General features: G+C 44.7%; 1 protein-coding gene across 2 annotated transcripts in view; it reads left to right on the forward strand.

The window, feature by feature from the left end:
* The window catches only part of mfhas1 (multifunctional ROCO family signaling regulator 1), a 102,131-nt gene that overhangs the window by 87,053 nt on the left and 2,978 nt on the right, over window positions 1-12,100 (forward strand). The gene's annotated exons all lie outside the window — the stretch shown is intronic.

Raw genomic sequence — 12,100 nt, forward strand, 5'->3', positions numbered from 1 at the left:
TCTTTGAAACACAATCCAATGGTTTGATTTATCATGTAGCAGATGAATTTGGGATCAAGCAAATACATGAAAAAGGACAACAGAAGAACAGCTGTCTTATAGTGCAAACACCATCGATGCCCCCTCGCTCTCTGTCATGGAATTCGAATCTCCCTGCAAAGGCAAAGCAAAAGGAGAAAAGGGCCATTTTGGGAAAATAAAAATTTGGGCAAGTCCCTTTTTGACCTCCCAGAGGTAATCAAACAAGAATCAAGGGCTCCACAATTACTGGTGATGCTAGTCTCATTAACTCTCACCCCCTTCTCTGACTTGCCGGAACACATCCAGCTACCTCAAGAACATTTGCATTAAATCACTCCATTTCGGGCCACTTGTGGTCAATGACTCAATTTTATGTTAACTTTCTGCTTGAATACCTTTTACTGATTGTTCTCCTTGCCCATCTAGTCTAAGTAATCCATCCACTCAGACAGAATACAATACCTGCATTGTTTTCAAACACTGAATCACAGACTTAAAGAATGTCTGCCTTTCGAAGGTCAAAAGTCTGGTCTATAAGTTAACTGTCAAGAGCAAAATTCCAAGAGTTTGGTCCAGCAATGATGAAGGGATGGCGATAAAGATCTAATTGGGGATGGAGGATGATTTGAAGGGGATCTTGCAGATAGCGGTGCTCCTATGCACCTGCTGCCCTTGTCCTTCTAGATCATGGAGTTTGGGAAATTCTGCCTTGATAATGAAAGGCTTTCAATCTAGGTACCTATCGAACAATCCTCTTCAAGGCCTCAATATCCCCAAGCATGAAGGTAATCAAATCATAGCACTATTCTAAACATTGCCAGACAATGGCCTTGTACAAAGGAATGATTTTATTTCGGAACCACAGGATCATACAGTACAAAAGGAAACCATTCACCTCGTCTAACTTGTGCTGCTCTCTGGAAAATGTTCTCCAAATAGTCCCATTCTCCCGCTCGAGTATAAATCCCATTCTCCTTTTGAAAATTACGATTAAATGTACTTCCACCAAGGGCGGCGCAGTGGTTAGCATTGCTACCTCACGGCGCCGAGGTCCCTGGTTCGATCCTGGCTCTGGGTCACTGTCCGTGTGGAGTTTGCACATTCTCCCCGTGTTCGCATGGGTTTTGGCCCCACAAACCAAAGATGTGCAAGGTAGGTGGATTGGCCACACTAAATTGCCCCTTAATTGGAAAAATGTATTGGGTACTCTAAATTTATTTTAGAAAATGTACTTCCACAATGCTGTCAGGAAATACAATGCAATCTAGATCATCACAACATCATTGACTCAAGAAATTCTTATCTCCCTTCTTGTTCATTTGCCATGTACCTTGAATTAGTGTTTTTGGAAGATTTCTTTTAATTTAAAGTGCCCAATTCTTTTTTTTCCAATTAAGGGCAATTTAGCGTAGCCAATTCACCTACTCTGCACATCTTTGGGTTGTGAGGGTGAGACACACGAGGAGACTGCAAACCCCACACAGACAGTGACCCGGGGCCGGGATTGAACTCGGGTCCTCAGCACAATGAGGCAGCAGTGCTAACCACTGGGCCACCGTGCCACCCTGGAGAATACATTATTAAGGAGGTAGCAGGACATTTAGAAAAATTATAATACAATCAGACTGAGTCTGCATGGCTTTGTAGACAGGAAATCATGTTTGACTAATTTATTTGAGTTCTTTGAGAATGTAACAAGCATGTAAATAGGAACTTGTAGATATGGTGTATTTGGTTTTCCAAAAGGTATTTGAGAAAGTGCCATATGGAAGATTTTAGCACAAGATTAGAGCTCATGGTGCCGGGAATTATATATTAGCATAGAGGATTGGCCAGCTAATGGGAAACAGAGAGGCGAGATAAATGGGTCATTTTCAGGTGAGCAATCTAACTAATGAAGTGCGATAGAGATCGGTGCTAGGGCCTCAACTATTTATCATCTACATTAATGACTGGGATGAAGGACAGATTGACGGCATTGCAGCCACATTCGCTGATGATTATGAAAGATAGGTAGAAAAACAGGTGGTGACTGGGTACAAAGAATCTGCAAAGGGGTTTAGCTGGGCTAAATGATTGAGCAGAAATTTGGCAGATGGAGTATAATGTGGGAAAGTTTGAGGTTGACAACATTGGCTGGAAGAATAGAAAAGCGGATTCTTCTTTAAATTGAGAGAGACTGCAGAACGCTTTTTCTTTTAACCTTTCCGATTAAGGACCGATTTTTAGCTTGGCCAATCCACCGAACCTGCACATCTTTGGGTTGTGGGGGTGAGACTCATGCAGACACAGGGAGAATGTGCAAACTCCACATGGACAGTGACCCAGGTCCGGGATCGAACCCAGGTCCTATGCACTGTGAGGCAGCAGTGCTAACCACCACCACCATACTGCCCCAACTGTTTGCGATCTTAACAGTAATTGTATTATTAACTTCTGGTTTTATTTAATTGTTATAGCTACCCAATTAACTTTCAATAGCTTCACAATGGTGGTCATGATTCTTCAATGACTATTGAACTATGAGCTCCAGAGCTCCCACCCTGGTCCTTCTACGAATCAGCAGCCTTTCATCTGTAACTGCATGATTTATTTTTATTTATTCGTTCATGGGATGTGGGCATTGCTGGCTGGGCCAGCATTGATTGCCCATCCCCAGTTGTCCTTGAACTAAGTAGTTTATTTGACCACTTCTGAGGGCATTTGAGAGTCAACCACATCGCTGTGGGTCTGGAGCCACATGTAGGCCAGACCAGGTAAAGATGGCAGATTTTCTTCCCTAAAGGACATTATTGAATCAGATGGGTTTTTTACAACAATATCATGGATATCATTAGACTTTTAATTCCAGGTTTTCATTGAATTCAGATATTAACATGTGCCGTGGTGGGATTTGAAGCCGGGTCCCCAGAGCACTATCCTGGTCTCATGATTACTCGTCTATTGAAAATACCAGTACGTGATTGCCTCCTCATGCATGCATGCCTTGAATTATCCCAAGCTCAAAAGCATTATACTACACTTCTATATATTAAAATGCTCGCCTCTTGGCCCATTTTTCAAATATGTTTACATTTACCTGCAGAATATTGGACCAGATCCCTGAATGATTGGAATCTGGTTACAGGAATCCTTGGAAGTATCAATGCATTGACTCTGTGGGAATTGCCCAGGAAATTCCGATGACCAATTCCCCTGTTCCCTTTGAAGTTCTGAAAATGTCTCCAACTCTGAGTTAGAGTTGGAGACTTTTGACGTTCTGACTTACTTATCCGGGTACTTACCCAGGAAATGTTAGACAGAAAAACCCTAGTCTAACTCCTGAGTAACCATACAACAGCCCAGTCCCACCAAACCGGCCTGACTAACACCTCCTATTACCACTAAAATGACCTGCCTCTGACCTGACGGCCCCTCCCGACTCACCTCACCCAGCTGCCATCCTACCCACCTGCCAACTCACCTCACCCACCGACCCACTTGCACACCTACACATTCACCCACACTCTCACACTCACTCACACACCCTGATATGCTGTGAAGATTTGGGACCTTTAAACACTCCAGAATATGAAAGCGAGTGCCATTAAATACAGCTTATCTTTCCCGGGTGATCCATTGTTACGCGGACGCAGTTGAATTGAAGGTACGCGCTGCATTTTGGAAGAAGCCGGTATCAGAGGTCCCAGCCAGAAATGCAGAGCTCTGCCACAGAAAAGAAGGAGCAGACTGATTGTCGTTGCTCGGAACATGCGGGCCTTTTATTTTCATCCAAGAACCTATAACCACTGCCCTAATGCTTTCATCCAGATCACTGACAAACATTTTGAAAGCCATTACTGATCATAGAATCCCTACAGTGCAGAAGGAGGCCATTCAACCCATCGAGTCTGCACCAAACCTCCAAAAGAGTACCCTGACCTATTCCTACACCCTCCCTGTCCCTATAATCCCATAACCCCAACTAACCTTTTGGACACTTGAGGGGCAATTCAGCATGGCTAATCTACCTAACCTGCACATCTTTAGACTGTGGGAGGAAAACAGAGCACCCGGAGGAAACTCACGCAGACACTGGGAGAATCAGACAATCACCCGAGGCCAAAACCGAGCCCGGGTCCCTGACGCTGTGAGGCAGCAGTGCTAAACATTGTGCCACTGTGCCGCCCTGGGAACTTTTCTAATGACCATCTCTCACCCAGAACCACTATCAATAGTAACTGCCCTTTGGCTAATGTTATGGGCCAGGGTTTAGAGAACCCCAAAGTGTATCATGGAGTTCACCTGACCCCCAAGCTTTTCCTCAAAGCGAAACTAAAAAGCAGAGCCAGAGCTCAGCTCCACCCACACTCTGACATCACTGCAGCCACTTGAGAAGACAAACATTTCTTAAAGTGACATTCCCATGACACTAAGCTAATGTAGGTAATTCATTGACCCACCTACAAGACATATTGACAGGACCAAATGAGGGTGGAACTTAAAATGAACACTATCACTACAGGCAAAGTACTAGGAAAACGAACAGGTCTACCGGCTGACAAATCATTGACCTGATGAACTGCGTACTAGATTCTTAAAGTAAGTGGCTGCAGAGATAGCGGATACATTGGTTCTAACCTTCTGAAATTCCCTAGATTCTGGAAATGTCCAAATGGAATGGAAAACGGCAGATGTAGCAAGATTCAAGAAAAGAGGGAGACACAAAGCAGGAAAATGTAGGCCAGTTAGTCTAACATCTGCCATTGTGAAAATGCTAGAATCCATTATTCATTCACTGTTTTAATTTTTCCAATTAAGGGGTAATTTAGCGTGGCCAATCCACGTACTCTGCACATCTTTGGGTTGTGAGGAAGGGACCCACACAGACACTAGGAGATTGTGCAAAACCCACGCAGACAGTGACCCGAGGCCGGGAACGAACCCAGATCCTCAGCACAATGAGGCAGCTGTGCTAACCGTTGCACTACCGTACCACCCTGGAGAATACATTATTAAGGAGTTAGCAGAACATTTAGAAAAATTATAATACAATCAGACTGAGTCAGCATGGCTTTGTAGACAGGAAATCATGTTTGACTAATTTATTCGAGTTCTTTGAGGATATAACAAGCAGGATATGTAAATAGGAACTTGTAGATATGGTAGTCTGGATTCTCCCAAAATGAGACTATATACCCACGCCGGTGTAAAAACGGTGGGGTTTTACTCCCGAAATACCTTGAAAAAAGGTAAAATAATTCTTTGCCCAGCAGGGACCCGGAGTAAATCTCGCAGCTTTTGCTGCAGATACGGGGCCCCCGCACTTCTGGGTCGGAGGCCGCGCATGCGCACAGCGGCGGCCTGCAGCCGTGGCGCCGTGCTCCATGGCAGGCTCGGACCGCGGAGCCATACCGAAGAAGATCAGCCAATCGGCCGCGCACCCAAGCCTCAACTCCCACACATTTAATCCCCGACCGCCTACAAGGCCCCCCCGGTCTCCGATGCACCCGCCCCCGACCAGGGCAGCCGCGGACTGAGTCCGCAGCTGCCATGCGAGCAACCTGACCAGCAATAGGTGGTTAGTTCCACGCCGTCAGGAACTCGGCCACTCGGGAGCGAAGGATTGATGAGCAGGCCTCTGGCAATGGCCCCCCAGCGGCGCAACATACTCCACGGTGTCGCTGATTTTCAGTGCCCAGAGAATCGCCACCGGCGCCAGGCCCGATTACGGTGTCAAACTGGATTCTCCGCCCCGCGCCGGCCACGTTTCCCGCGTCGGGCTGCGGAGAATCCAGACCGGTGTATTTGGTTTTCCAAAAGGTATTTAATAAAGTGCCATTTGAAAGATTTTAGCACAAGATTAGAGCTCATGATGCCGGGAATTATATATTAGCATAGAGGATTGGCCAACTAATGGTAAATAGAGGTGGGATAAATGGGTAATTTTCAGGTTAATCTGTAACTAATGAAGTGCAATAAAGATCAGTAATGGAGCCTCAACTATTTATCATCTACATTAAAACTTGGATGAAGGGGACTGACTGACGGCATTGCAGCCACATTCGATGATGATGCAAAGATAGGTAGGAAAGCAGGTGGTGACATGGGTACAAAGAATCTGCAAAGGGGTTTAGCTGGGCTAAATGATTGAGCAGAAATTTGGCAGATAAAGTATAATGTGCGAAAGTTTGAAGTTGACAACATTGGCTGGAAGAATAGAAAAGCAGATTCTTCTTTTAATTGAGAGACTGCAGAATGCTGCGGCACTAAGAGATCTGGGTGTCCTTGTACATGAAGCACAAAATTAACATGCAGGTCCAGCAAATCATTAGGAAGGCAATGGCGCTGTTGGCCTCTATTAGCAGGGAAGTGGAGTATAAAAGTAGGAAAGTCTTGCTGCAAATATATCGGGTATTGGTGAGGCTGCACCGAGAGTACTGTGAACATGTTTTGGTCTCTTTACTTAAGGAGGAATATCCTTGCTTTGGGGAGGTTCAGTGAAGGTTCACATGGCTGATTCCTGGGATGAAGGGGCTGTCTTATGCTGAAAGGTTGAGCAGGCTGGACCTAGAATCATTAGTTTCGAAGAATGAGAGGTAATTTTATTGAAACATGTAAGGTCCCGACGATGCTTGACAGGATGGCTGCTAGGAGGATGTTTCCCCTCTTGGCATTCGGGGAACCAGTTTAAAAGAAAATGATCCCCCATTCAAGACAGAGATGAGGAGGAATTTCTCTTAGAGTTGTTAATCTTTGGAATTTTCTTCCACAGAAAGCTGTGGAACTTGGTCATTCAACATATTCAAGGTTGAGTTAGATTTTTGAGTGTCAAGGGACTGAAGGTCAGGCAGGAAAGTGGAGTGAAGGCCACAATCTGACCAGCTATGACCTTATTGAATGGCACCAAGGTTCAGTGGGCCAAATAGACCCTGTTCCTATTTCTAATTATCTTAGGATCCCTTTGAACAGCTTACCCATAACTGAAGTTGAACAAGCAGGACTATAGTTTCCTTGTAGGGTGGCACGGTAGCACAGTGGTTAGCACTGTTGCATCACAGCGCCAGGGTCCCAGGTTCGATTCCCGGCTTGGGTCACTGTCTGTGCGGAATCTGAACATTCTCCCCGTGTCTGCTTGGGTTTCCTCCGGGTGCTCCGGTTTCCTTCCACAAGCCCCGAAAGATGGTTCCTTTTGAAATCTAGGAACCAAATGCACCTTTCCCCAATTTGTGGGAAGATCCCCAGAACTAAATTGAGTTGTGCAGTGCGAATCAGTTATGTCCATAACATGGCCTGTCTTTCAGCTAATTATTAGTTTGCTGCAGGCTGCCCCAATGCAGTATCTAGGTTCCAGGAAGCTGCCATAAATAGACATTGGTGCAGGGGTGATGAGGCTGATTCTCTATATCCACAGATGTCATGACCACTGTAGGTTATTTCATTGGACAATACCATGGGTTTTCTGGATGTGGGAAAATTACTTTGTTTTCTTTCAGGTGATGGGTATTTAATTTGATTAGTTTTTATATTGCAGGCTTGTGTCAGTATAAGACTTCACTCTGGGGTATAGGTATGTTCTTCCCCATTGTATTATATTGGCATCTACTCCATAAGCTGACCTTAGTTCTGCCCCAGAGTCTATAAAGAGGCACCATAAGAGCTCATGAATATTGGTGTTACCGTGAGATAACTTTATAACCATCTATGTGGATAGATAGTAATTATTCTTGGTTTGAGTGTAATTTTTAGGATCCGTTTATTCAGTAAACATATTTATCGCCGTTGTGACTGATAGGCTTTGCATCTGTGAACATACTGGGCGTTACTGTGAGCCTAGACTTTGAGCTTAACCTGTCAACGGTGCCTCAGTGACTCATAATGGTTCCACACTGACTATAATAATAATCTTTATTGTCACAAGTGGGCTTACATTAAGGGGCAGCATGGTAGCATTGTGGCTAGCACAATTGCTTCACAGCTCCAGGGTCCCAGGTTCGATTCCGGCTTGGGTCACTGTCTGTGCGGAGTCTGCACATCCTCCCTGTGTGTGCGTGGGTTTCCTCCGGGTGCTCCGGTTTCCTCCCACAGTCCAAAGATGTGCAGGTTAGGTGGATTGGCTATGATAAATTGCCCTTAGTGTCCAAAATTGCCCTTAGTGTTGGGTGGGGTTACTGGGTTATGGGGATGGGGTGGAGGTGTTGACCTTGGGTAGGATGCTCTTTCCAAGAGCTGGTGCAGACTCGATGGGCCGAATGGCCTCCTTCTGCACTGTAAATTCTATGATAATCTAATAACACTGCAATTACCGTGAAAAGCCCCTAGTTGCCACATTCCAGCACCTATTCGGGTACACAGAGGGAGAATTCAGAATGTCCAATCTAACAGCAGGTCTTTTGGGACTTGTGGGAGGAAATCAGAGCATCCGGAGGAAACCCACGCGGACACAGGAAGAACGTGCAGACTCCGCAGTCACCCAAGCCAGGAATCGAACCCGAGATCCTGCCGCTGCGAAGCAACGGTGCTAATCACTGTGCTACCGTGCCACCCATAAATTCCCTACTTTGCCATTGTACACTCCACTATGTGCAAATGTATCTTGCAGGGTATCTCATCAAAAACTGTGTGTACAGAGTACATAATGACCAGCAATGGGATCATGTGCAAGTATCAGGTCTGGTGCTGCACATTATCTTTTCCAAAGCTTATTTTCAATGTGAAATGAAACAACAAATGAAAACCTATAAAGCAAAGCTGCACCAGATGCTGTTTGAATCTGTAACCTTGTTCAAAGTCCCACAAACCCAAAGATCTTTGCTCAACTCAATCTCCATAGCATTGCCCAATCGATGGTTACATCTACATCATTTGGCCAAAGTTTAATCGATGCAATGCTTGGCTGATTGAAAGCTGAAGCAGATTGGTGGTCCAATTTGCTATACCTTGCAGTGTATCATGAACTAGAAAGGATACAAGCCCTTCACAATAGGGGTGTCTTGGCTTTCTGACTTCAGGAACTGTTTGCGTATACAGCTCTTGAGTTATCCAGTTTGCTTCACTCGCCTGCTTTTTCCTCAGAGTCTTTCCAAATCTTTCCGTTTTCAATCTTAACGGTAATTTTCTCATTGTTTTGGGTGGGATCTTGCTGAGTTCAATTTGCTGTCACTCCCTGTATAACAATAGTGACTACATTTCAGATACTTAAGCAGTGAAGTATTTTGAAACGCTTGATGTGTAAGGTGCTATGTAGATTAAAGTTTATTCTTCTTGCACCTGTTTTCAAGGTTGTAATATCCCACTGACTCCGGTTAGTTGCATAGATACTCCATGGTCTCTGCAAAGGTCCAATGAAGTGCAAGTTAGGTGAATTGGCCATGCTAAATTGCCCCTTAGTGTCCAAAAGGTTAGCTGGGGTTACGGGGATAGGGTGGAGGTGTGGGCTTAAGTAGCGTGCTCTTTCCAAGGGCCGGTGCACACTCGATGGGCTGAATGGCCTCCTTCTGCACTGTAAATTCTATTATTTTATGATTCTATGCAGACTATGACTGTGCATGAGAGAGCTCCAGCTATGAAATAGATTTTTGCTTACCCTGAAGTTCTTTAAAATCCCACCCAAGTGGATGCATTCCAGTGAGTGCAGTCACTCCTCAATTTAGCTTAGCGTGAACTCGATGTTTTAACGGTATATGAAGCGTTCTATGTTTTAACTGCTGCTGTGGAAATTGTCTGCGGGATAGACAGGCATGTAAATGCTATTCACCATTTTTTTCTACAGTGCCCGATTACCTTCGTACAGAAGGTTTAATGTTAGTGCAAAGTGTTGAGCAAATGTTAATGGATTCATTTTGTACAAAACCCGAGTTGAGGCCTGATCTGACGACATCTGAACAAGGCTCTCTCCTACAGTCTCACATTGGTATACATCAGAGGAGGTAGCGATCAAACTGTACCAATTCTTTGACTCCCTTGGACACTGCATCCAATTTTGCTCACAGAGTCATGCAGTGCAAGGGGTGCAGTGCAGAGAAGAGCTGTTTTGATTGGACCTCTAAAGAGAACAGCGAAGGGAAAACTTTAAAATCAATAAAAAAAACAATTGTCTGCAATAGTGAGGGGACTTCAGCAACTTTTTGCAGAGATGAACTAAGGTGGCCGAATGGTCTTTCTCCTCCATTATATTGTGTTAGGAATTACTTTGTACCAATGCTACATATAAGACCATAAGACATGGGAGCGGAAGTAAGGCCCTTCAGCCCATCGAGTCCACTCCACCATTCAATCATGGCTGATTTCAACTCCATTTACCCGCTCTCTCTCCATAGCCCTTAATTCCTCGAGAAATCAAGAATTTATCAACTTCTGTCTTAAAGACACTCAACGTCCCGGCCTCCACCGCCCTCTGTGGCAATGAATTCCACAGACCCACCACTCTCTGGCTGAAGAAATTTCTCCTCATCTCTGTTCTAAAGTGACTCCCTTTTATTCTAAGGCTGTGCCCCCGGGTCCTAGTCTCCCCTGCTAATGGAAACAACTTCCCTACATCCACCCTATCTAAGCCATTCATTATCTTGTAAGTTTCTATTAGATCTCCCCTCAACCTCCTAAACTCCAATGAATATAATCCCAGGATCCTCAGACGTTCATCGTATGTTAGGCCTACTATTCCTGGGATCATCCGTGTGAATCTCCGCTGGACCCGCTCCAGTGCCAGTATGTCCTTCCTGAGGTGTGGGGCCCAAAATTGCTCACAGTATTCTAAATGGGGCCTAACTAGTGCTTTATAAAGCTTCAGAAGTACATCCCTGCTTTTATATTCCAAGCTTCTTGAGATAAATGACAACATTGCATTTGCTTTCTTAATTACGGACTCAACCTGCAAGTTTACCTTTAGAGAATCCTGGACTAGGACTCCCAAGTCCCTTTGCACTTCAGCATTATGAATTTTGTCACTGTTTACAAAATAGTCCATGCCTCTATTCTTTTTCCAAAGTGCAAGATCTCGCACTTGCCCACGTTGAATTTCATCAGCCATTTCTTGGACCACTCTCCGAAACTGTCTAAATCTTTCTGCAGCCTCCCCACCTCCTCAATACTACCTGCCCCTCCACCTATCTTTGTATCATCGGCAAACTTAGCCAGAATGTGCCCAGTCCTGTCATCTAGATCGTTAATATATAAAGAGAACAACTGTGGCCCCAACACTGAACCCTGCGGGACACCACTCATCACCGGTTGCCATTCCGAAAAAGAACCTTTTACCCCAACTCTCTGTCTTCTGCCTGACAGCCAATCGTCAATCCATGTTAGTACCTTGCCTCAAATACCATGGGCCCTTATTTTACTCAGCAGTCTCCCGTGAGGCACCTTATCAAAGGCCTTTTGGAAGTCAAGATCGATAACATCCATTGGCTCTCCTTGGTCTAACCCATTTGTTATCTCTTCAAAGAACTCTACCAGGTTTGTCAGGCACGACCTCCCCTTACTAAATCCATGCTGACTTGTCCTAATCCGGCCCTGCACTTCCAAGAATTTAGAAATCGCATCCTTAACGATGGATTCTAGAATCTTGCCAACAACCGAGGTTAGGCTAATTGGCCTATAATTTTCCATCTTTTTTCTTGTTCCCTTCTTGAACAGCGATTTTCCAATCCTCTGGGACTTCCCCTGACTCCAGTGACTTTTGAAAGATCATAACTAACGCCTCCACTATTTCTTCAGCTATCTCCTTTAGAACTCTAGGATGTAGCCCATTTGGGCCCGGAGACTTATCAATTTTTAAACCTCTTAGTTTCTCTGGCACTTTCTCCTTTGTGATGGCTACCATATTCAACTCTGCCCTCTGACTCTCCTGAATTGCTGGGATATTACTCATGTCTTCTACTGTGAAGACTGACGCAAAGTACTTATTTAGTTCCTCAGCTATTTCCTTGTCTCCCATCACTAGATTACTAGCGTCATTTTGGAGCGGCCCAATGTCTACTTTTGCCTCCCGTTTGTTTTTAATGTATTTAAAGAAACTTTTACCATCATTCCTAATGTTACTGGCTAGCCTACCTTCATATTTGATCCTCTCTTTCCTTATTTCTCTCTTTGTTATCCTCTG

Source organism: Scyliorhinus torazame, chromosome 9 (genome assembly GCF_047496885.1).
Source record: "Scyliorhinus torazame isolate Kashiwa2021f chromosome 9, sScyTor2.1, whole genome shotgun sequence".
Taxonomy (NCBI): Eukaryota; Metazoa; Chordata; class Chondrichthyes; order Carcharhiniformes; family Scyliorhinidae; genus Scyliorhinus; species Scyliorhinus torazame.